Source organism: Mesoplodon mirus (assembly GCF_964341445.2).
Source record: "Mesoplodon mirus genome assembly, chromosome: 18".
NCBI classification, from domain to species: Eukaryota; Metazoa; Chordata; class Mammalia; order Artiodactyla; family Ziphiidae; genus Mesoplodon; species Mesoplodon mirus.
The window spans coordinates 40,004,714-40,029,247 of NC_138994.1; the positions used below are offsets into that span (position 1 = coordinate 40,004,714).

Below are 24,534 nucleotides of genomic sequence, written 5' to 3' on the forward strand. Positions count from 1 at the left end.
AACCGAGGGTCCGAGCGGGAGCAGCGGCCCCAGCTGAGCGCTGGAGCCGGGCAGGAGAACTGCAGGGAAGGGGCGGCTCCGGGAGGGAGGAGCTGGAGCTGTGCTCAGTCCATCCGGAGAGGAAGGAGGGCTCACGGGGCTGGTGCCGGAGCCTGAGCTCCCCCGGCAGCCGTGGCTGTGAGAAGCGGCCCCGGGCCAGGGGGGCCACGATGTTCTGAGGTTTTGAACCTGGGAGGCCGGGAGGGAGGCCTCAAGGGTAACAGAAACGGGAAGCCGGGAGAAGCTGCTGAGTCAGGACTGTCTCCGCGCTGTGCTCGGGCAGGCGGCTCCCGGGAAGGCGACAGGCCAGCTGCGTGGCGGGTCGGTGGACAGACGAGGGTAGGAGCCACGGGGAGGCCCTCCTGGGCTGGGGGAGGCTTCCGGAGGGAGACCCCTGAGCTCACTTTGGAAGGCGGGTGGGAGATGGCCAGGCCTTCGTTTGTCTCTCCACGTTGCCACCACCTTGTGGATGCTGCATCAGTGGTGGCCGCTCCACCCCTGCACCCCCACCTTCTCCGTCAGCCCGTGGGTAGCCCTGGAGGGTCGGGGAAGGGAGAACGCCCTTGAGGCCTTTCTCTCCCCAGCTCCTCCGGCCGCCCCCGCCCCCAGTGCTACTGAGTTGTTTGGGTTAGCTGCGTTTCTCTATCGAGGCCTCAGCTTCTGCTCTTGGTCCAGCTCTTTCCGGGTCCCAGCGGCTTCCTCCCCGACCCCGCAGGCCGGGGGTGATAATGTCCTAGCCCGTGTTGCTCCTCTGGGCCGGCCCAGCCCCTTGGAAACGGGTCCTTTTGGAGCTCTCCCCGGTTTCCCAGCTGATGTCCCAGACAGTGGCAGGGGCATCATGTGACTGAGCAAACATTATGACTCAAGATGCGTTTGCCGAAATGGAGCTGAAAGTCTGCGTCTCTCTCCTACACTATAGCTTTTGTTTTGTTTTGTCTTTCTTATCACATTTTTTTAAATTGTGGTAAAATACACATAATATAAAATTTACTGTCTTAACCTTTTTTTTTTTTTTTTTTTGCGGTACGCGGGCTTCTCACTGCTGTGGTCTCTCCCGTTGTGGAGCACAGGCTCTGGACACGCAGGCTTAGCGGCCATGGCTCACGGGCCCAGCCGCTCTGCGGCGTGTGGGATCCTCCCGGACCGGGGCACAAACCCGTGTCCCCTGCATTGGCAGGCAGACTCTCAACCACTGCGCCACCAGGGAAGCCCGGTCTTAACCATTTTTAAGTGTTTAGTTCCGTGGCATTAAGTACATTCACACTGTTGTGCAACCATCACCACCATCGGTCCCCAGAACTGTGTTTATCTTACAAAACTGAAACTCTGTCCCCATTAAACAATAACTCCTATTCCCCCCTTCCCCAGCCCCTGGCCCCCACCATTTTACTTTCTGTTCCTGTGAACTTGACTCCTTTAAGTACTTCATATAAGTGTAATCATACAAGTGTGTTTGTCTTTTTCTGCCTGGCTTATTTCACTTAGCATAATGTCCTCAAGATTCATCCATGCTGTAGAATATACCAGAATTTCCTTCCTTTTTAAGACTGAGTAATATTCCACTGGATGTATAGACCACATTTTGTGTATCCACTCATCCATCAGTGGACACTGGGTTGCTTCCACCTTTTCTGGCTGTTGTGAATAATGCTGCTCTGGACATGGGTGTGCAAATACCTCTTTGAGACCCTGCTTTCAGTTCTTTTGGGAATGTGCCCGGAAGTGGAATCGCTGGATCATACGGTAAAATCTATTTTTTATTTTTTGAGGAACTGCCATACTGTTCTCCATAGCAGCTGCACCATGTTACATTCCCAGCAACAGTTCACAAGAGTTCCAAATTTCTCCACATCCTCACCAACATTTGTTATTTTCTGGTTTTGTTTGGTTTGGTAGTACCCATCCTAATGGGTACGAAGTGGTATCTCATTGTGGTTTTGACTTGCATTTCCCTAATGATTAGTGATGTTGAACATCTTTTCATGTACTTATTGGCCATGCATATATCTTCTTTGGAGAAATGTCTATTCAAGCCCTTCGTCCGTCTTTAAATCAGTTTTGTTTTTGTTGTTGAGATGCAGGAGTTCTTTATATATTCTGGATATTAGCCCTGTCTTAGTCTGCCTGGGCTGTCATAACAAAATACCATAGACTGAGTGATTTAAACAACAGAAATTGATTTCTTACCGTTCTGGAGGCTGGGAAGTCCAAGAGCAAGGTATGTATGGCTGATTTGGTGCTTGGTGAGGGCTCTCTTCCTGGCTTGCAGACAGCCGCCTTCTCACTATGTCCTCCCTGGCTTTTCATCAGTGTGTGTGCACAAGAGAAAGATCTCTCTCTCCCCCTCTTCTAATAAAGCCACCAATCCTATTGGATTAGGACCCGCCCTTATCACTTCATTTAACCTTACTTTACCTCCTAAAAGCCCTATCTCCAAATGCAATCACACTGAGAATTAGGGCTTCAACATGTAAATGTGGTGGGACAGGGGACACAATTCAGTCCACAGCAAACCCATTTGCCAATATTTTCTTCCATTCTGTGAGTTGCCATTTTACTCTGTTGATTGTGTTCTTTGATGCACAGAAGTGTTTAATTTTGACATATTCCAATCTGTCTAGTTTTTCTTGTTGCCTGTGCTTTTGGTGTCATATTTAAGAATTCATTGCCAAATCCAATGTCATAAAGCTTTTCCCCTGTGTTTTCCTCTAAGAGTTTGACAGTTTGGGCTCTTATATTTAGGTCTTTCATCCATTTTGAGTTCATTTTTGTATATGGTGTAAGGTAAGGGTTCAACTTCATTCTTTTGGTGTGGATATCCAGTTTTCTCAGCACCATTTGCTGAAAAGACTGTCATTCCCTATTGAATGGTCTTGGCACTAGACTATAGTTTGTATTCTTAGTTACTCTTTCAACAGACCTTTTCAAACCATTCCTGTAGAAAGAGCTCTTGGAAGTATTTTATTTCCGTCTCCTTTCTACTGCCTTGGCTCATTCTTTTAATTCTTTGATGTGAAGCCATGTTATAAGTAAGGAAATAACTACTGATTAGTGGCCACCAGCTCTGTGGGATGCCGGCTTCTTGGTTCAGCTTTGGAGACAGAAGGATGTCCTGGGGCAGCGATTCTCAGGGTTTGGTCTCAGTATAGCTCCCAGGTTACAGCCTCTCTCTAGGGTCTGCAGTTCCTATTTAGAGGCCAGCTCCTCCTGTTTCTCATTCCAGATTAAGCTCTATTTGTTACGGTCTCCACCTCATGGCAGTGTGTCATAGTTTCTGCAAGTCCCTATTCCATTTCCAGAGTTTGTTTTTGGCTTGAGATGGTATGGCTAGTGCTGTGCAAATGTTCTCTTCTGTTTAGTTTCCGTCTTATCCCTTCTTGGTTCTTGGTTTCTTTCAATGACTTCTCTTGATAGATAGGATCAGTGAATTTTTGTTTGCCGTTTTCCTTCTGATGCTGTGTGGAAACCTGTTCTTTTCTTTATTTACCAGCAAGGAATCTAAGGCTAACGGGATGATTTTTCATGTTGAGACTAACAGGAAATAATAAGCTTTGAAGAGTTTCCTGTGGCCTCCAGCCGAAGTCTGGGATTCCCTCGGCTGCTCCCAAGCTAGATTTTCAGCGTAAACGTTCCAGTGTTAGCGTAAACGAACCAGGTGCCTGTCTAAGAATCAGCGCCCGAGGAGCCTCCCTCTTCCTCTGGAACTGAGTTTCTCGACCTCGACTCTTGACATTTGAGCCTGGATCATTCTTTGTTGTGGGGCTGCCCTTTGGGTACTGGGATGTCCAGAAGCATCCCTGGCTCTACGCTAGCACCTCCCCCTGCCCCAAGTTGTGACAACCCAAAGCAGCTGCACACATTGCCAGATGTCCCCCTGGGGGCAGAATCAGCCACCCACCCTGCTGAAGAGGTCAAGAGCAAACTGGACATGTGTTCTAGAAAGCTCTAGCTAGATATTTTCGGCATGCTGTTCACTTGCCTTCTGTTTCCTGCCAGGTCCCCTGGTAGTTGAGCTATGTGAACATTCTTAGTTTGTTCGTTCTCAGACTTGAATGCCTCAGTTCTCGGCTTCCTGGGGCTTATTGTACTTGGAGTGCAAACTTCAATGCCCTCTCCCACTCCTGGACACTCCTTATTTTTTTCAAAATTTATTTTTGGCCAAGCCGCGCGGCATGCAGGATCTTAGTTCCCCGACCAGAGATCGAACCCTCACCCTCACCCCCTGCAGTGGAAGCACAGAGTCTTAACCACTGGACCACCAGGGAAGTCCCTGGACGCCCCTATTATTTGTGATGGTCCAGAATGGTTTCCCAGTTGCCTTTCCGTTTTCTTGCCTTAAAAGGGTAACCAATCTGAGGGCCGAGACAACCCCTCCAGCCCAGGTTCTGAAGGCGGTGATGAAACAGCCCAGCAGCATGTTGGAGGGGCTCTGACCCTCCCCGGTGCCTGGACACTCATCGTATTCCTAACTGTGTTCCCTCTTCCCTCTCTCTCTTCTATCTTTTCTACTTAACTCCATACAATTAATGAGTTATGGTTTAAAGAGAAGTCTTGCACAATTCTGGCGAGGAAAGAAGCTTGATAATTAAATAAAATGAACAATTTAAAGAAAACACCCCTGGGAAGACCCTCTCCCCACCCCTGTGGGAGTGAATCCCTAAATTTAACTGTATTGTGTACCCTCGAATAACACGGGTTTGAACTGTGTGGATCTGCTTACAAGTGGATGTTTTTCAACAGTGGATGCAACCATCTTTGAGATGTTTAGGAGGATTTTTAGAAATCAGGGAATTAGTAATAGAAACTTTGTTTTTTCATGATCTTGTACTTGGCCAGAACCCATCTGTTTCTTTTCCGTTACTAGTTCACATCCCTAAGGAAAGTATCGTTCACCCAGCATTCACGCCCGTGTTTATCTTTCAGCAGCGGGGGCCAGTTCTGGTGACTGTAAGGTGTCTGCTCTCGGCGTCCATCTTCCTCCATACTTTCCCTCTTTGACGTTTCCAAATGAAAATGGGCCGCTCTGTGTATAAAGAGAGCTCTTTCCTTAAGCGGCCCCGGCCAGTGTGCGTTGATCCCCCGATCCGCCGCTGGGTGTTGCTGAGTTAATAAAGCAGAGCGGCCCTCAGCCGTGAACACGGTGAACAGTTGTGGGGGGCATCTGGTGTTTGCTGAGTGTCTTCTGGGTGCCGTGTCCTCCTTCATCTTCAGTTTGGCGGTGCAGGCCCCAGTAACTCCATTTATCGGGTGATGACGTTGAGAATCGTGGTGTTCAGCAAGCATGGCCCGAGCTCACGCAGTGAACAGTGGAGCTGGATTTTGACCAGGAGCGCTGGATCCAAAAGCCTGTGTGCTTTCCCGTGGGAGAAGGATTATCCAGGGAGGCCGTACCCAACCCTGGTGTGTAAGAGCCCATTAAAACTGGGTTTGAATCCTGGCTGTATCATAAACTCTGTGGTCTGGGCAAGTTGCTTAACCTACCTGAACGGAGGTGACCCTTACCTCGTAGGATTACAGGGAGGGTTTGACACCAGGCCCAGGGTGAGGGGCAAGAGGAGGGTCGGAGAGGAGACGGTGGGAAGTGGATTGGGTAAAAGTCTGCAGAAACTAGGAGTGGGCCTGAGGGCACCTGCCCCCTGCCAGCAGGAGGCCTTCTTGAGAGTGGACAGAGGGCAGGGCCAGAGCAGGCCGATTTGGAGATTTGGAGAACACTAGGAAGACACCAGTCCTGCTGGATGGGGGTTGGGCGATGCTTAACAAGGTCCTGGATGTGGAGCATGGGGAGAAGGGTGCAAAGCTGACCTTCAGCCTGGCTGGAGCGGTGTCCCCACCCTCTGCTATCACCCTTTCGTCGTCCGTCCCTGGAGAGCTGCTTTGATCTGGCAGAGCCCACCCCCCCCACCAGCATCCCACCCCCTGGCACTCTCCCTACCATTAGGGCTCTCTTCCTGGTTCAAGAGGGGACATTACTTATTTCATTTCTGTGTATTTTGAATTCTGGAAGAAGATGGAATTTGAAGAGCCTGGCTGGTGCACGAATACAAAATAGAAGCCTCCGTCTGGGGAAATAACGGGAAAGACACATGAAGGGAGACAAGGAAAAAGAGCCTGGCAGTGAGGAGGGCCCGCGGGAGGAAGGCCCTCTGTGTACACTTGTCTGGGAGTAATTTGATGGGTTCAAGGTTCTAGGAGAATAAAGAAAGGTGTGATGATGCAAATGAAGTAAACCTGAGAATTCTGCCTCAGAGCAAGTAACCAGGCAGCCTTTGAAAAGTGGCTGCATGAAAAAAAAAAAGTGGCTGCATGTTTTTCAGGTGATTGTCTAGAAGGTTGTCAGAGATTAAGAGTTTAGATCTGGAATTTTGACTAGGATGCCTTTCTCCTCCTCTCCCCTCCCCTCCCCTCTCCTTTCCTTTTCCTTCTCTCCTTCCTTTCTTCTTTCCTTCCTTTGTTTATTTCTGTTATTGTTATTGTTATTATTATTATTTTTTTTTTTTGCCAAGGACTTAGGGCAACATTGGGGAAATTTTCTATCATCTTTCTTCTGCTTTTCCTCTTCACATTCTTTCTTCCTTCTGGGGAATAAGCAAGAGGCATTTCATTTCAGGGGTGACCTGGGCAGACTTTGGAAAGCATAGATGCATTGCAGAATCACCTATGTTTTCATCAAGTAAGCCCTGCAATAATCATCTCTAAGTAGTTGCAGTCATCACGTAAAAGGGCGCCTCCATGAAACGTATTTTATTTCTCGTCTCCATGAGTCAAACTGACATGTTACTGGATGGTCCTGCAGTCCTGGATAAAATTCATCAGTAATTCTCTCCAAGAATCACTCAGGCTATGTTCGTTCATTTTACATTTATATTCATTTAATAAAATTAGTTGCTCTATAGGTCTTAACCTAGGAATTCTTTCATTGTTGCTGTGGAAACCAGAATTAAAAATTGTGGGCCGAGAAAGAAAAATAGCTGGTGCTGAACATCGTAAAATACACGAGAAGTGGTTTTTTAAATATAGAATTAAAAAAAATCATGATACCTGGAACCAAGCTGATACTATTGAGCTAATCATATAACTGAAATCGTGAAGAACTTTTCTCAAAAACACTTTAGAAAACAAATCGCTGTCTTAAAAATATTATTTTCACAGGACTTCCCTGGTGGTCCAGTGGTAAAGAATCTGCCCTGCAATGCAGGGGACGGGGGTTCGATCCCTGGTCAGGGAACTAAGATCCCCCAGGCTGCAGCACAGCTAAGCCCCGCGCACCACAACTACTGAGCTCGCGCACCACAACTAGAGAGAGAAAACCTGGCACCACAACCAGAGAGAAGCCCGTGCGCTGCAACGGAAGATCCCGCGTGCTCCAACTAAGGCCCGACACAGCCAAAAATAAATAATAAATAAATCTTTTAAAAAATATTATTTTCACCTGTAGCCACATTGGCACAGCTGCCAGGATAGCAGTGCTGCAGAATGAGCCCCAGGTGAGGTCTTGGACCCCTGCCACCAGCTAATCCCTTTAAGTAGGAGCAGGAACTGGATGGCCCTGGCTGGGACGCTGTGGGTTGAAATGGTGTCCCTGGGAAAGGAGATAAGAATGGGAGGAGGACCCCACTGCACCAGGCTGGGGGCAGTGGGCAGCCTGTTCTTTTTCTCAGAGGGACGGACAGGGTGTCCTGGGATGTGGTGAGGGGAGAGGAGACCCAGGGCTGCTGAGCACCAGCTGCGATCCTGGGGGGCACTTATTTAGCCCCGGGTCCTGTGAGTGCGGCCACTGGCATTAGCTGTCACCTAGTGGTGTTTTTTTCAATATTTATTGGAGTATAGTTGCTTGACAGTGTTGTGTTAGTTTCTGCTGTACAGCAAAGTGAATCAGCTATACATATACATATAGCCCCTCTTTTTTGGATTTCCTTCCTAGTGGTGGGTTTTCTTTTTTTTTTTTTGCGGTACGCAGGCCTCTCACCGCTGCGGCCTCTCCCGCTGTGGAGCACAGGCTCTGGACGCGCAGGCTCAGCGGCCATGGCTCACGGGCCCAGCCGCTCCGTGGCATGTGGGATCTTCCCGGACCGGGGCATGAACCCGTGTCCCCTGCATCGGCAGGCGGACTCTCAACCACTGCGCCACCAGGGAAGCCCTAGTGGTGTTTTTTAAAGTGCTTTTTTTCAGTTTGTTTCTTGTCTGCGGTTTTGGTCTTCTGTCTCACATCCCTGGTCATGAGAGTCCATGGGGACAGCAGAGTCAGGGTCCCATTGTGCTACTGAGAACAAAATAGGCTCAGAGAGGTTAAGAGATGGCCGGCCCACCTCCTCAGCATTGATCAAAGGACTCAGGCTGTCTTGCTTGCCTTTGGACGTGGATTCACACTCCCCTACCCCCCAGGTCTTTAACCACATCCTGCTCCTTTGCATAAATTGTCTTTCATAGAATATTTTAGTTAGGGCGGGTAACTCTGTCCTATGATGTCAGGTCTGCCCAATTAAAATCTGCCCTATTAATTTTTAAAAATTTATTTCACAGATTTATTGAGGGTGCCCTATTAATTTTTGATACTATTTTTGTCCAAAAGAAGAAAAAAACTGTGCTTCTGTGAAATCTGTTTTTCAAGTAATTCATTTATGTCTACTTGGAAATTACATAAGTTGCTCAATTATCAACCCTAAAATGGCAAGGCTTATGGACATAACGTGTCTTGACTCAAGCTGACCTGTTTTATGTGGGGATATATATATATATCCAGTATATATATATATATATATTTATATATTTATATATTTATGTATTTATATATATACACACACATATATGCAGTAAGACTGTGCTAGGTGCCCCTGACCAAGGAGAAGCCATCATTTTGCCAAAGAGTAATGTCAGAGCATCAGTAATATTGCACTTAAAAAAAAATTCATTTACTTTTGGCTGCGTTGGGTCTTTGTTGCTGCGTGCGGGCTTTCTCTAGTTGCGGTGAGCAGGGGCTACTCTTCATTGCGGTGTGCGGGCTTCTCATTGCAGTGGCTTCTCTTGTTGTGGAGCATGGGCTCTAGGCGCGCGGGCTCAGTAGTTGTGACTCGCGGGCTCTAGAGCGCAGGCTCAGTAGCTGTGGTGCATGGGCTTAGTTGCTCCGTGGCGTGTGGGATCTTCCCGGACCAGGGCTCGAACCCGTGTCCCCTGCACTGGCAGGTGGATTCTTAACCACCGCGCCACCAGGGAAGCCTGCACATGTGTTGTTAATAGTTTGGTGAAAGCTGCTGTGAAGCCAGAGAAAGGAACCTGCTGCAAAGGTACCTTCTCAGTAGTAAGATGCTCTGTGTGCAGCCCCATCCCGAAGGCTCATTCTCCGTGACCACGGTGGTGCCCGTGCTGCGTGGGGATGGATCTCTGTGATATCTCTCAGCAGGTTCAAGTGTGGACACACGCTTTTTCTTTTCTGCTCTTGTACAGAAGGACCCACTGGGACAAACATGAGGAGTGCAGCCAAGCCCTGGAGTCCAGTCACCAGAGTGGGAAGCCGAGGGGTGGACCGTGCGCGACACCTCCCCGCCCCCTCTCCCGGCATGAAGAGCTCCAAGTCGTCCACCTCGCTGGCATTTGAGTCCCGACTCAGCAAGGTATGGACGGGACATACAGGGCAGGGCTGCCAGGCACCCCGTGACAGTGAGCAAGGCCCTAGGAGCCCCGGCATAGCTTGACCTGAAGGCACAGAGCACAGGGGATGCAGTCGGAGGGCCCTGGGGTGGAGACGGGAATGTGCAGGTTAACAGGGTGACGGGGATCCCCTGCCCTGGACCATGTGGACTCTCCAGCCAGAGTTTGCCCCCAGCGCCCACGAGACGGGCTCAGCGTCACCAGGATCCTGATAATCCAGGTGTCAACTCCCCACCTGCCGGCAGCTGGGCTCCCTCCTCTCCGCGTTCCTTTCCCCTGACCCGGGCAGCCCCTGGCGGCTCCACTGCTGCCTCCTTCTCACCCCCAAGGGGTTCCTAATGTCAGGTGGGCCGGGGCGCCCCCTTCCTCACCCTGAGATGAAACTCAGAGACCGTGTCACCTACCTACACACACACTTTGGAGAAGTCAGTGTAGTATCCTAACTATAAAAGCCAAACAAGGGGAAGATCGCTTACAGGTAAATAATCCGCATTTCTACCCACGTCTGCCTGCGTGTGACTCCGCTGAAGGACCCCCATGCTCCTTGGAGCCCTGTGGACGTGGCAGCTCTGGGCAGACGGATTCAGGGTTGTCTTGCTGACGTCTCAGATACCAGGAAGGCTGGGGGGGAGACGCGTGACGCGTTGCTTTGAATGCTGAGCGCTCTTGGTAAAGTTCTGAGCCCAAGTGCAGTCTCCCCTGATTACTCTCAGAAAGTTGAGTGTATCTTAAAGTTGTGCAAGAAATACACTGTTTTTACATGTAAAACAAAGGGATGCTGTTAGCTCAGATAACAATAAGAAGATGCTCCACCGCTGAGTGTCTGTGGAATCCGTGAGACGTGTGGGATGCAGGGCAATTCTTTGTGCAAGATTGTCATGTTCACGGTCTCCATCCTCCCATCCCTTAGGTGTCAGTAGCACCTCCAATGGCAGTGGCAAGTAAAGATGCCCCCACAGATTTCCAGCACACTCCCTGAGGGACAGCACCGTCCCTGGTGAGGACACTTGTTCTAGGTGACAGCTCCTGCTCTCATGAATTTTAACACTGTGTGTGGATGACCCACAAATTTGCATCTCCAGCCAGCACTCCTCCAACTGCCTCTGTGACACCACCTCTTGGATGTCTACAAGGCACCTTGAAGGTGACCTATTCAAAACTGAATCTGTTCTTCCTCTTCTCCATCTCTCTCCTGCCCCGGCAAACCTGCCGCCCCTGCCCCTGGTGACTCTTCCCATTTGAGTAAACAGCAACTCCATCTTTTTTTTTTTCTATTTATTTATTTATATTTTTGGCTGTGTTGGGTCTTTGTTGCTGCGTGCAGGCTTTCTCCAGCTGTGGCGAGCGGGGGCCACCCCTCGCCGCGGTGCGCAGGCCTCCCACTGCGGCGGCTCCTCCCGTTGCAGAGCACAGGCTCTCGGCGCGTGGGCTTCAGTAGTTGTGGCACGCGGGCTCAGTAGTTGAGGCTCACAGGCTCCAGAGTGCAGGCTCAGTAGTTGTGGTGCATGGGCCCAGCTGCTCCGCGGCACGTGGGATCCTCCCGGACCAGGGCTTGAACTCCTGTTCCCTGCATTGGCAGGCGGACTCCCAACCACTGTGCCAGCAGGGAAGTCCCTGGCAACTCCATCTTTTAGTCGCTCAGGCCAGAGCCCGTGACATCATCCTTGGACCGTCCTTTTCTCACATCCCGTGGTCCATCGGCAAAATGCTATCTACCTTAAAAATAGATGTCAACTCCCACCAGCTCCCGCCGCCTCCTGGGGACCACGGGGGACATGCCACCACCTTCCTGCTTTTGACTTGAGGCCTATGCTCCGTTCTCAGTAGAAGCTGAGTGGTCCTTTCAACACAAGTCATGTCACTTCTCTGCTTAATACGCTCCAGGCTCTCCCCACCGACTCAGAGGGGAGCAAAGTCCAACGCCTACCACCACCCATGCTCCTGGGCTCTGGACACACAGCCTTCAGGTGCCCTGGCGCTGTCCCTCGTGTGAGCCAGGTGTGGTAGCTGCCCCTTAGCCTGGGGCATCCCTCCCTCCACCCCCTGCACTCTGCGGCTTCTCCTCCCCTAAGTCTGTGCTCAAGGTCACCTTGTCAGGTGCGCCCCTGACCAGTCTGTGTAAAGTGTGGCCTCGGCCCGTCCTCCTTGCCCTGCCTCGTTTTCCTTCTCAGCTCTTAGGACCCTCACACCCACCTGTGTGGTCACTGTCGTCTCTCCATGGCTAGACTAGAAGCCCCACGAGGGCCGGGACCACCTGCTCTTTTGGTTGTCACAAGCTGTGTCCTTCACGCTTAGGAGAGCACCTGCTACCTGGCAGCGCTCGGCATGGATTGAATGCCCGAGCACACCTGTTCTCCCGGGGGTGGTGGATGTGGGAACAGGAGTAGAGGGGGTCGGGACCCCTGGCCACATTGGGATGCCAGCTCTTCCCCTTTCTAGCTGTGAAACGTCAGGCAAGCTATGTAGCTGCCCTGAGCTCCGAGATGGGATGAGCACAGTGTTTGCCACAAGGAGTAAATGTGGATAAAGTGTCCTACATATAATTTTGATTATTATTCTAATATCCCAGACTTGACTGTTATTTCCATGATTTTAATTTTTATTATCTTTGACCTAGAGCACATTTGGGAAACATCTTTAATATGGATTTTTTTTTTTTTTTTTTGCGGTACGCGGGCCTCTCACTGTCGTGGCCTCTCCCGTTGCGGAGCACAGGCTCCGGACGCGCAGGCCCAGCGGCCATGGCTCACGGGCCCAGCCGCTCCACGGCATGTGGGATCCTCCCAGACCGGGGCACGAACCTGTGTCCCCTGCATCAGCAGGCGGACTCTCAACCACTGCGCCACCAGGGAAGCCCTAATATGGATTTTAAATGAATACATACATTTCCCCCAGAACAGACCCTTAGAGCTTCTGGAATACATTAAAATATTTTAAAAGCAGTGTTTCAAAAAAGGTCTGAAGCTCGTGTGTTTCCTAAAGACAATGAAACGGTGGCTGCTCCGCCTTTGATCGGTGTGTGTTTTGGAAACTTGTTCCATGGGGAAAATGTCAGGGGAAAAGCAGATACTCCTATGGAGACTCTCATCTCTCGTCCTGGTCCTTGGGATCCCCGGGCCCGATCCTGTAAAAAAGGATGATGGGGCTCGGGGGAGGGAGTAGCAGAGAGCCATACCCCTCTGTACCTGTCTGGCTCTGACCCTCTCTGCTGTCCGCCTCAGTGGACAGAGGAAGAAGACAAAAAACCCGGAGAACAGAAGAGAAGGAGGCAACAGCGATGGACAGGAGAGCAAGCAGATTTCCCCCTGAGTATTTACTACGGAAATCTGTGAGTGTTCAGAGAAGTGGAATTACACAGTGAACACAGCGTCCCACCACCTGGATGCCACAGTTAACGTCTTACTACGACTGCTTTGTAGGAGACGGACACATATGGGATGGACAGATGTGTTTTCACTGGCCCCAGATAGGAAAACTAAAACAAATGCACCAAAAGTAGGATGAAATACCCTACTGCAGATGCTGCCCTGAGCTGAAAGGAGCCCTGGGGGAGCAGGTGGGGGAACAGGAGCCTGGATGGGACGGGGTGGGGTGAGGGGCTACCGTGAGTCTGCCTTGTGTCTCTGAGCACAGCACAGGGAGGCAAGTACCTGGACTGCTCTGATGCAGACAGGCTGCGTCACACCGGCCACTTACGTGGCCCAAGTCTATTAGTCAGGACTCTTCTGGTCGCAAATGACAAAACATTGGCTTGAGCAGAAAAGAAATATGTGGAACAGATCTGAAGTTCCCGGGTCACTGTGTGCAGGCCAAAGGTGCAAGACCGGAGCACAGAGAGGCCAGGACCATAGACTGGGGTGTCCCAGGAGTTCGTGTCACCTGTCTCTGCTTCTCTGTCGCCTGCACGTGGTATGAAGCACGGCTGCCAGCCGGCCCAAGCCTCCCTCATCCCTTGGAAGGCCCAGCTGCTTCTTTGCTTCTGGCTGGTTAAAAACAAAAGCAAGAGAAAAATTGGCTAGGCACGAGTCATGTATTGATCCTGCCCTGTCTCCTGTGGCCAGGGTTCAGGGTGCCTGGAAAGCAGAGTCTTAAGGTTTATGTCCTCTACGAGTCTTGGGGACCCGGTCAGTCCTGTCATTGTCCTTCAGGAGTGAATGCTCCACATCTGCGCCGCCTGATAGAAGAGCCACCAGCCCCGTGTGGCGATGAGCCCTTGACACATGCTGTGAGTGCAAAATACACACCAGAGTGGTCGCCTCGCCATCTTCATGTCTCCTTGACGTCCTCAGAGACGCTGGGTTCGCCACCTCCCGCCTCTGCTAAGCCCTGCCTCAGAGACACCGTCCCGGGAAGGGAGTAAAGGATCCGCCCCGAGACGGCGGGACCAACTGCAGCTTCCTGTGGCCACAAGAAGGCGTAGCTAAGACATTCTCTAGGAATCTTCTCTACTCTCCCTTCTAACTTGCTGCACCAAATCTGTCAGGCCCTAAAGAGAAACAAGCAAGATAGAAAAGAGTCAGAAGAACCTATACTTCTTCCTCCATGAAGCAAATTATCCTTAAAGAAAAACAAAACCGTGTGGCTGACAGGGTCTTGGTGCTCCTGCCGGGTGTCAGGCACATGCCTCTGAGGTGGGAGAGCTGAGTTCAGGACATGGATCCACCAGACACCTCCCGGCCCCACGTGATATCAAAGGGCAAAAGCTCTCCCAGAGATCTCCATCTCAATGCTAAGACCCAGCTCCACTCAATGACCAGCAAGCTACAGTGCTGGACACCCTATGCCAAACAACTAGCAAGACAGGAACACAACCCCACCCGTCAGCAGAGAGGCTGCCTAAAATCATAATAAGGTCACAGAAACCCTAAAACACACCACTGGACTCGGTCCTGCCCACCAGAAAGACAAGATCCAGCCTCGTCTACCAGAACACAGGCACGAGTCCCCCTCTGCCAGGAAGCCTACACAACCCACTGAACCAACCTTACCCACTAGGGGCAGATACCAAAAACAACGAGAACTACATACCTGCAGCCTGCGAAAAGGAGACCCCAAACACAGTAAGGTAAGCAAAAGGAGAAGACAAATACACAGCAGATGAAGGAGCAAGGTAAAAGCTCACCAGACCAAACAAACGAAGAGGAAATAGGCAGTCTACCTGAAAAAGACTTCAGAGTAATGATAGTAAAGATGATCTAAAATCTTGGAAATAGAATGGAGAAAATAGAAGAAATGTGTAACAAGGACCTAGAAGAACTAAAGAGCAAACAATTATGAACAACACAATAAGTGGAATTAAAAATTCTCTAGAAGGAATCAGTAGAAGAATAACTGAGGCAGAAGAACAGATAAGTGACCTGGAAGATAAAATAGTGGAAATAACTACTGCAGAGCAGAATAAAGAAAAAAGAATGAAAAGAATTGAGGACAGGGCTTCCCTGGTGGCTCAGTGGTTGAGAGTCCGCCTGCCGATGCAGGGGACGCGGGTTCGTGCCCCGGTCCGGGAAGATCCCACATGCCATGGAGCAGCGGAGTCCGTGAGCCATGGCCGCTGAGCCTGCGCGTCCAGAGCCTGTGCTCCGCAACGGGAGAGGCCACAACAGTGAGAGGCCCGTGCACCACAAAAAATAAAAATAAAAATAAATTGAGGACAGCCTCAGAGACCTCTGGGACAACATTAAACACACCAACATTTGAATTATAGGGGTTCCAGAAGAAGAAGAGAAAAAGAAAGGGACTGAGAAAATATTTGAAGAGATTATAGTTGAAAACTTCCCTAATATGGGAAAGGAAGTAGTCAATCAAGTCCAGGAAGTGCAGAAAATCCCATACAGGATAAATCCAAGGAGAAACATGCCAAGACACATATTAATCAAACTATCAAAAATTAAATGCAAAGAAAAAATATTAAAAGCAGCAAGGGAAGAGCAACAAGTAACATACAAGGGAATCCCCATAAGGTTAACAGCTGATCTTTCAGCAGAAACTCTGCAAGCCAGAATGGAGTGGCAGGACATATTTAAAGTGATGAAAGGGAAAAAACCTGCAACCAAGATTACTCTACCCAGCAAGGATCTCATTCAGATTCAGTGGAGAAATTAAAACCTTTATAGACAAGCAAAAGCGAAGAGAATTCAGCACCACCAAACCAGCTTTACAACAAATGCTAAAGGAACTTCTCCAGGCAGGAAACACAAGAGAAGGAAAAGACCTACAATAACAAACCCAAAACAATTAAGAAAATGGTAATAGGAACATACATATTGATAACTACCTTAAATGTAAATGGATTAAATGCTCCAACCAAAAGACATAGACTGGATAAATGGATACAAAAGCAAGACCCATGGGGGCTTCCCTGGTGGCGCAGTGGTTGAGAGTCCGCCTCCTGATGCAGGGGACACGGGTTTGTGCCCCAGTCTAGGAAGATCCCACATGCCGCGGAGCAGCTGGGCCCGTGAGCCATGGCCACTGAGCCTGCGCATCTGGAGCCTGTGCTCCACAACGGGAGAGGCCACAACAGTGAGAGGCCCGCGTACTGCAAAAAACAAACAAACAAACAAACAAGACCCATATATATGTTGTCTACAAGAGACCCACTGCAGACCTAGGGACACATACAGACTGAAAGTGAGGGAATGGAAAAAGAAATTCCATGCAAATGGAAATCAAAAGAAAGCTGTAGTAGCAATTCTCATATCAGGCAAAATAGACTTTAAAATAAAGACTATTACAAGAGACAAAGAAAGACACTACATAATGATCAAGGGATCGATCCAAGAAGAAGATATAACAATTGTAAATATTCATGCACCCAACGTACGAGCACCTCAATACATAAGGCAACTGCTAACAGCCATAAAACAGAAGATTCACAGTAACACAATAATAGTAGGGGACTTTAACACTCCACTTTCACCAATGGACAGATCATCCAAAATGAAAATAAATAAGGAAACACAAGGTTTAAATGGTACATTAAACAAGATGGACTTAATTGATATTTATAGGACATTCCATCCAAAAACAACAGGATACACTTTCTTCTCAAGTGCTAATGGAACATTCTCCAGGATAGATCATATCTTGGGTCACAAATCAAGCCCTGGTAAATTTAAGAAAATTGAAATCGTATCAAGTATCTTTTCTGACCACAACACTATGAGACTAGATGCCAATTACAGGAACAAATCAGTAAAAAATACAAACACATGGAGGCTAAACCACTAAATAATCAAGAGATTACTGAAGAAATCAAAGAGGAAATCAAAAAATACCTAGAAACAAATGACAATGAAAACACGACGACCCAAAACCTATGGGATGAACACAAATCAGTTCTAAGAGGGAAGTTTATAGCAATACCATCCTACCTCAGGAAACAAGAAACATCTCAAATAAACAACCTAATGTTACACCTAAAGGAATTAGAGAAGAAGAACAACAACAAAAAAAACCAAAGTTAGCAGAAAGAAAGAAATCATAAAGATCAGATCAGAAATAAATGAAAAAGAAATGAAGGAAACGATAGCAAAGATCAATAAAACTAAAAGCTGGTTCTCTGAGATGCTAAACAAAATTGATAAACCATCAGCCAGACTCATCAAGAAAAAAACGGAGAAGACTCAAATCAACAGAATTAGAAATGAAAAAGGAGAAGTAACAACTGACACTGCAGAAATACAAAGGATCATGAGAGATTACTACAGGCAACTATATGCCAATAAAATGGACAACCTGGAAGAAATGGACAAATTCTTAGAAAAGCACAACCTTCGGAGACTGAACCAGGAAGACATAGAAAATATAAACAGACCAATCACAAGCACTGAAATTGAAACTGTGATTAAAAATCTTCCAACAAACAAAAGGCCAGGACCAGATGGCTTCACAGGCGAATTCCATCAAACATTTAGAGAAGAGCTAACACCTATCCTTCTCAAACTCTTCCAAAATATAGCAGAGGGAGGAACACTCCCAAACTCATTCTACGAGGCCACCATCACCCTGATACCAAAACCAGACAGTCACAGAAAAAGAAAACTACAGGCCAGTATCACTGATAAACATAGATGCAAGAATCCTCAACAAAATACTAGCAAACAGAATCCAACAGCACGTTAAAAGGATCATACACCATGATCAAGGTGGGATTTATCCCAGGAATGCAAGGATTCCTCAATATACGCAAATCAATCAGTGTGATACACCGTATTACAGACTGAAGGATAAAAACCATATGATCATCTCAATAGATGCAGAAAAAGCTTTCGACAAAATTCAACACCAATTTATGATAAAAACCCTCCAGAAAGTAGGCAGAGGGAAACTACCCCAACATAATAAAGGCCATATATGACCAACCCACAGCCAACATCGTTCTCAATGGTGAAAAACTGAAACCATTTCCACCAAGATGAGGAACAAGACAAGGTTGCCCACTCTCACCACTATTATTCAACATAGTTTTGGAAGTTTTAGCCACAGAATCAGAGAAGAAAAAGAAATAAAAGGAATCCAAATCAGAAAAGAAGAATTAAAACTGTCACTGTTTGCAGATACATTGAGAATCCTAAAGATGCCACCAGAAAACTACTAGAGCTAATCAATGAATTTGGTAAAGTAGCAGAATACAAAATTAATGCACAAAAATCTCTTGCATTCCTATACACTAATGATGAAAAATCTGAAAGAGAAATTAAGGAAACACTCCCATTTACCATTGCAGCAAAAAGAATAAAATACCTAGGAATAAACCTACCCAAGGAGACAAAAGACCTGTATGCAGAAAACTGTAGGACACTGATGAAAGAAATTAAAGATGATAAAACAGATGGAGAGATATAGATATACCATGTTCTTGGATTGGAAGAATCAACATTGTGAAAATGACTATACCACCCAAAGCAATCTACAGATTCAATGAAATCCCTATCAAACCACCAATGGCATTTTTCACAGAACTAGAACAGAAAATTTCACAGTTTGTATGGAAACACAAAAGACCCCAAATAACCAAAGCAATCTTGAGAAAGAAAAACAGAGCTGGAGGAATAAGGCTCCCTGACTTCAGACTGTACTATAAAGCTACAGTAATCCAGACAGTATGGTACTGGCACAAAAACAGAAATATAGATCAATGGAACAGGATAGAAAGCCCAGAGGTAAACCCACACACATATGGTCACCTTATCTTTGACAAAGGAGGCAAGAATCAGTGGAGAAAAGACAGCTTCTTCAATAAGTGGTGCTGAGAAACTGTACAGCTTCATGTAAAGGAATGAAATTAGAACACTCTCTAACACCATACACAAAAATAAACTCAAAATGGATTAAAGACCTAAATGTAAGGCCAGACACTATCAAAGTCTTAGAGGAAAACATAGGCAGAACACTCTATGACCTAAATCACAGCAAGATCCTTTTTGACCCACCTCCTAGAGAAATGGAAATAAAAACAAAAATAAACAAGTGGGCCCTAATGAAACTTAAAAGTGTTTGCACAGCAAAGGAAACCATAAACAAGATGAAAAGACAACCCTCAGAATGGGAGAAAATATTTGCAAATGAATCAATGGGCAAAGGATTAATCCCCAAAATATACAAGCAGCTCATGCAGCTCAATATCAAAAAAACAAACAACCCAATCCAAAAATGGGCAGAAGACCTAAATAGACATTTCTCCAAAGAAGATATACAGATTGCCAACAAACACATGAAAGGATGCTCAACATCACTAATCATTAGAGAAATGCAAATCAAAACTACAATGAGGTATCACCTCACACCAGTCAGAATGGGCATCATCGGAAAATCTACAAACAACAAATGCTGGAGAGGGTGTGGAGAAAAGGGAACCCTCTTGCCCTGTTGGTGGGAATGTAAATTGATACAGCCACTATGGAGAACAGTATGGAGGTTCCTTAAAACACTACAAATAGAACTACCATACGACCCAGCAATCCCACTACTGGGCATATACCCTGAGAAAACCATAATTCAAAAAGAGTCATGTACCAAAATGTTCATTGCAGCTCTATTCACAATAGCCCGGAGATGGAAACAACCTAAGTGTCCATCGACAGATGAATGGATAAAGAAGATGTGGCACATATATACAATGGAATATTACTCAGCCATGAAAAGAAACGAAATTGAGTTATTTGTAGTGAGGTGGATGAACCTAGAGACTGTCATACAGAGTGAAGTAAGTCAGAAAGAGAAAAACAAATACTGTACGCTAACACATATATATGGAATCTAAAAAAAAAAAAAAGGTTCTGAAAAACCTAGGGGCAGGACAGGAATAAAGATGCAGACGTAGAGAATGAACTTGAGGACACAGGGAGGGGGAAGGGTAAGCTGGGACGAAGTGAGAGAGTGGCATGGACATATATACACTACCAAATGTAAAACAGATAGCTAGTGGGAGGCAGCTGCGTAGCACAGGGAGATCAGCTCAGTGCTTTGTGTCCACCTAGAGGGGTGGGGTAGGGAGGGTGGGAGGGAGACGCAAGAGGGAGGGGATAAGGGGATATATGTATACTTAGAGCTGATTCACTTTGTTATACAGCGGCGACTAACACAACATTGTAAAGCAATTATACCCCAATAAAGATGTTAAAAGAAAAAATAAATGTCACAGGATGAAAAAAAAAATACAAACCAGATTTTGAAGAGTGACTACAAAAGAAGTAAAAGACCTTATCAATGTGTTTTACATTGATTGATAATATTTTGAATGTATTGGATTCAGAAAATATATCGTTAAAATTAATTTTACCTGTTTCATTTTATGTTTTTTCATGTTCCCACCTGCCACCCCTGCCTTCTGTTGCCTCACCCGCCATCTCACCAAGAACCAAGCTATATGGGAAGGGGCCAGGGGCAAGCTATACCCCTGAGCCCATGCCCCGGGGCAGGCGGGGATGGGGGCCAGGGTGGGATGGCTGGAGGCCGGTGGGGACCTTCTCATTTGGTGGGTGCCCTGTCCTGGTTTGCAGACCCAGCCTTGGCTCTCTGGGCCTTTGCTGCAGAGTTTGATAATTCCGCACTTCTTTGCGTCAGACTTACTGATTTTAGGAATGTCGGAGAACCAGACAAAGGAAAGCAGAACCAAGAGCATATCGTTTGCAAAATTACGTTAAGAATTCCCTTCCATGTTTCCTTTGAGGTGTTTTCAAAGTCTAAAATCAGAATTGATTTCCCTGTGGGGACCCAGGAAGCCCCTGGCACGCTTCTAGGCAGAGTGAACAATAGTTCTTTTCTGTTGAGGAAATGGTGCTGACATCCTGAGCTATTGTCGTTTAGTACTAAATACATGGTACACTGATGACCTGGCAGATAATTTGAGAGGCTGGAGAGCTTGGGTGCAGGGACCCTTATTACTCTGAAATGGGAGGTAGGAAACCGATCATGGGGTTCGTGTAAGAAGGCAGTTGAGGTATTTCTGCGTCAACCCTTGTCGTATTTCATCCCTTTTGTTAATCTGTGGTGGCCTGTGCTGTTGGCTGGGCAGTGTGGTTACATTTACATCCAGTAAACTGCAAGCGTGCTCACGCAGATTATCCTGTCAATATTAACTGGTTGTTTTAAACATTAATCATTTGTTAAAGATCTTGACTAGGATTGCTTGGCTACTGTTTAGACTTTTACCACCTTTTTAAAAATGTAGGCTGTGGGGAGTTAGTGTTTAAGGAGTAGAGTTTCAGTTTGGGAAGATGGAAAAGTTCTGGCTGGTGGTGATGGTTGTACAGCCATGTAATGTACTTAAGGCCACTGAACTGTACACTTGAAATGGTTAAAATGATAAATTTTATGTTATGTTTACCACGATCAGAAATAACAATGAGGGAAAACCCTAGACGAGCAATTGGCAGAGTGGCACCAGGGCTTTGCCCCTGGTTTAACTCATCCTCCAGTTTTCTTTCTTTTTTAGTGAGGCACAACATACTTACAAAACAGCATATAAAGTGCATTAATCTCAGTCTTAGCTGTGCAGCCCATTGAATTTTTATGTGTGCTTATATCTGTGTCACCATCACCCAGGCAAGATGTAGAACATGCCAGCGCCCAATAATTTTCCTTCCCAGCCCGTAACTCCCCCGGAGGGAACCACTGTTTTGACTTTTGTCACCATCATTTGGTTTTGTCCATTCTTTTTTTTTTTTTTTTCCTTTGCGGTACGTGGGCCTCTCACCGTTGTGGCCTCTCCCATTGCGGAGCACAGGCTCCGGATGCGCAGGCTCAGCAGCCATGGCTCACGGGCCCAGCCACTCCGCGGTATATGGGATCTTCCTGGACTGGGGCACGAACCCGCGTCCCCTGCATCAGCAGGTGGACTCCCAACCACTGCGCCACCAGGGAAGCCCGGTTTTGTCCATTCTTGAACTTCACTTGCATGGAACCAGGCATAATATACTCTTTTGTGTCTGGTTTCTTTCACTTAGCATAATGAATGTGAGACCCACCCATTCATTACTGTATCGGTAACTCTTTTTTTAAATTGCTGCGTGGTTTCCATTGTATACTGTACCAGTATTTAATTTACCCCTTCTGTTGAAGAACATTCGGGTTGTTCTAGGTTTGGCTGTAATAAATAAAGCTGGTATGAATATTCTTTCCAGGAGCCTGTGTAGAGCTTGAGTGTGTTTGCTGAATCACAGGGTGCAAATATTTAGCTTTAGTGAATCCTCCCTGTTTTCCAAAGCGGCGACCAGTTTACACTCCCACCAGCAGACGGGGAGTGTTCCAGTTGCTCCCCAACCTCACCAGTGCTTGGTATTTCTCTGCTCTTTCAAGCCATTCTGAGGGATATGTCGCAACACCCTGAAATCTAAATGCTGCAAAGCTGGACATGCTTCTTTTGCATTGTGCAAATATCTAGACCCCTAACCTTCAGTATGTGACCCCAGAGCCAGCAAAGCAGGCTGGAGCAGGGCCCTCGGCTGGTGTGGTGGGCCAGGCTGCTGCTTCCACGTCCCGGTTGATTTGAGGGCATTTTCACGCTGGTTCCCAGGATGTCAGGTGCGTTTGTGGTGGCATCTGCCTGCCTCCATCTTCTGGAACGATTAGTGTTCTTTAGCAGAGACTCACACTGGTTGAGAGAACTTATTTGTGGGTTTTCTCTTTCACCTTGAGTGTAATTTACCTGGGCCAGAGTGTGAGCTCATTTTGGGGCGGGGTCCCCCCTTACACTTCAATACCTTTCAACAAATATTTGTTCTGCACCTCCCATGCCAGGGAAGAAAGCAGAAAAGGAGCCGAGGGTCCTTGACAGCCTTCTTCTGGCCTCCAAAAAGTCCCTCTGCTCCCTTCGGAGGCAGCGTGTGTTTGGGGGCATGGGAGTGCTTGGGGTGAGCATGCGTAGATGTTCAGATCTTTGTATCTCTTCCCCCTGCTTCCTCCAGACATATGTTTTTGTGCTACATTTTATTGTCTTTGGATTTCTTGTGCATTGCCCCATCCTGACTTCTGTGTACCATACAGTTCTTTTTTCATCAGTTCCCAGCCTTTTAACTTTTTTTTAAAAAACCTCATTATTTGGGCTTCCCTGGTGGCGCAGTGGTTGAGAGTCCGCCTGCCGATGCAGGGGACACGGGTTCGTGCCCCGATCCCGGAGGATCCCGCATGCCGCGGAGCGGCTGGGCCCGCGAGCCATGGCCGCGGAGCCTGTGTGTCCGGAGCCTGTGCTCCGCAACGGGAGAGGCCACAGCAGTGAGAGGCCCGCGTACAGCAAAAAAAAAAAAAAAAAAAAAAAAAAAAAAAAAAAAAAAAAAAACCTCATTATTTGACGTGTGAATGATGGGTAGTAACCACCCGCAACCGTATACCGATCTCTGAAACAATGATGGAGGATCACACCGTGACCTGTGAGGGCATCGCGGGTTTGTCTGCTTTGCGCTTTTCCCTCCGCGCCTTCCTGCTACTCAAGGTGCCATCACTGCCCCTCAGCTGCTGGGCAGGTGGGCTTGCTTGGTGCTTTCCTGGTTTAAAGCGCTCCAGCCCAAGAACACGTCTCTTCACCTTCTCTCTCTCCGTCCACCTCTCCCTCAGCTCAAGCGGGCCAGCAGTGAGGACACGCTCAACAAGCCAGGCGGTGCCACCGCTTCTGGGGCAGCTCGGCTGAAAAAGACGTCCACGTCCGGGGCCGTCTCCGAACTCGCGGAAAGCCGCCTGAGGGGCCCCCCAGGTAGGAGGGCCCGAGGGGGGCAGGTGGGAGGGACTCAGGGAGGAGGGGCTTAGGCAGGTAGAGGGGGGACAGGTGGGAGGGACCCAGGTGGGGGGCGCAGGTGGGAGGGACCCAGGTCAAAGGGACCCAGGCAGGAAGGGAGCCAGGTCAGAGGGACCTAGGCGGGCCTTTTCTTGTCCATTTGAAAGCACCTTGGGCATTCATGCCTCCTTCCCCATCAGATACGTACCGAGCACTTACTCTGAGTGAGAAACTGGTTCAGGTGACAACATCCCACAACAGGAGATGGGATGATCCACAAAAGGAAACAAAGAGGCAGTGGGGAGCCCTGTGCTTCCCCTGGTCCCTGTGGTTGTCCATCGTCTAGCACGTGTTGCGTCCCTGGAGATCCAGGCAGGGTGGTGCAGGCTCTGGGGCTGTCTTGGTGTCTTCGTGGTGCTCCACGTGTCAGATGAGTGAGTCAGTGCGTAAGTCCCTGGCAGAGGCAGGGGCACAGCATCCGTCCTGGGCCCTATGGAAGCCGGGAAGGTCCTCTCGGAAGGCTGCTCAGACTCGTTTAGATGCCAGTGGCCTCGGGAACCCCTGGGCTTTCTCAGTGTTACTAGTTCTTTTTGAGAAACCGAAAAGGTTTTTTTTTTTTTTTTTTTTAAGTTTTAAAA

General features: G+C 47.9%; 1 long non-coding RNA gene across 2 annotated transcripts; it reads left to right on the plus strand.

Moving 5' to 3' along the window:
* The first annotated feature begins 278 nt into the window (after positions 1-278).
* Positions 279-23,861, plus strand: LOC309794157. Of its 2 annotated transcripts, none has more exons than XR_014291992.1 (3): positions 279-378; positions 9,481-9,647; positions 23,740-23,861. It is a non-coding gene; the product is annotated as an uncharacterized lncRNA (long non-coding RNA). The 2 variants fall into 2 exon arrangements; XR_014291993.1 differs by lacking the exon at positions 279-378 and adding an exon at positions 5,305-5,439.
* The last annotated feature ends 673 nt before the right edge of the window (positions 23,862-24,534 follow it).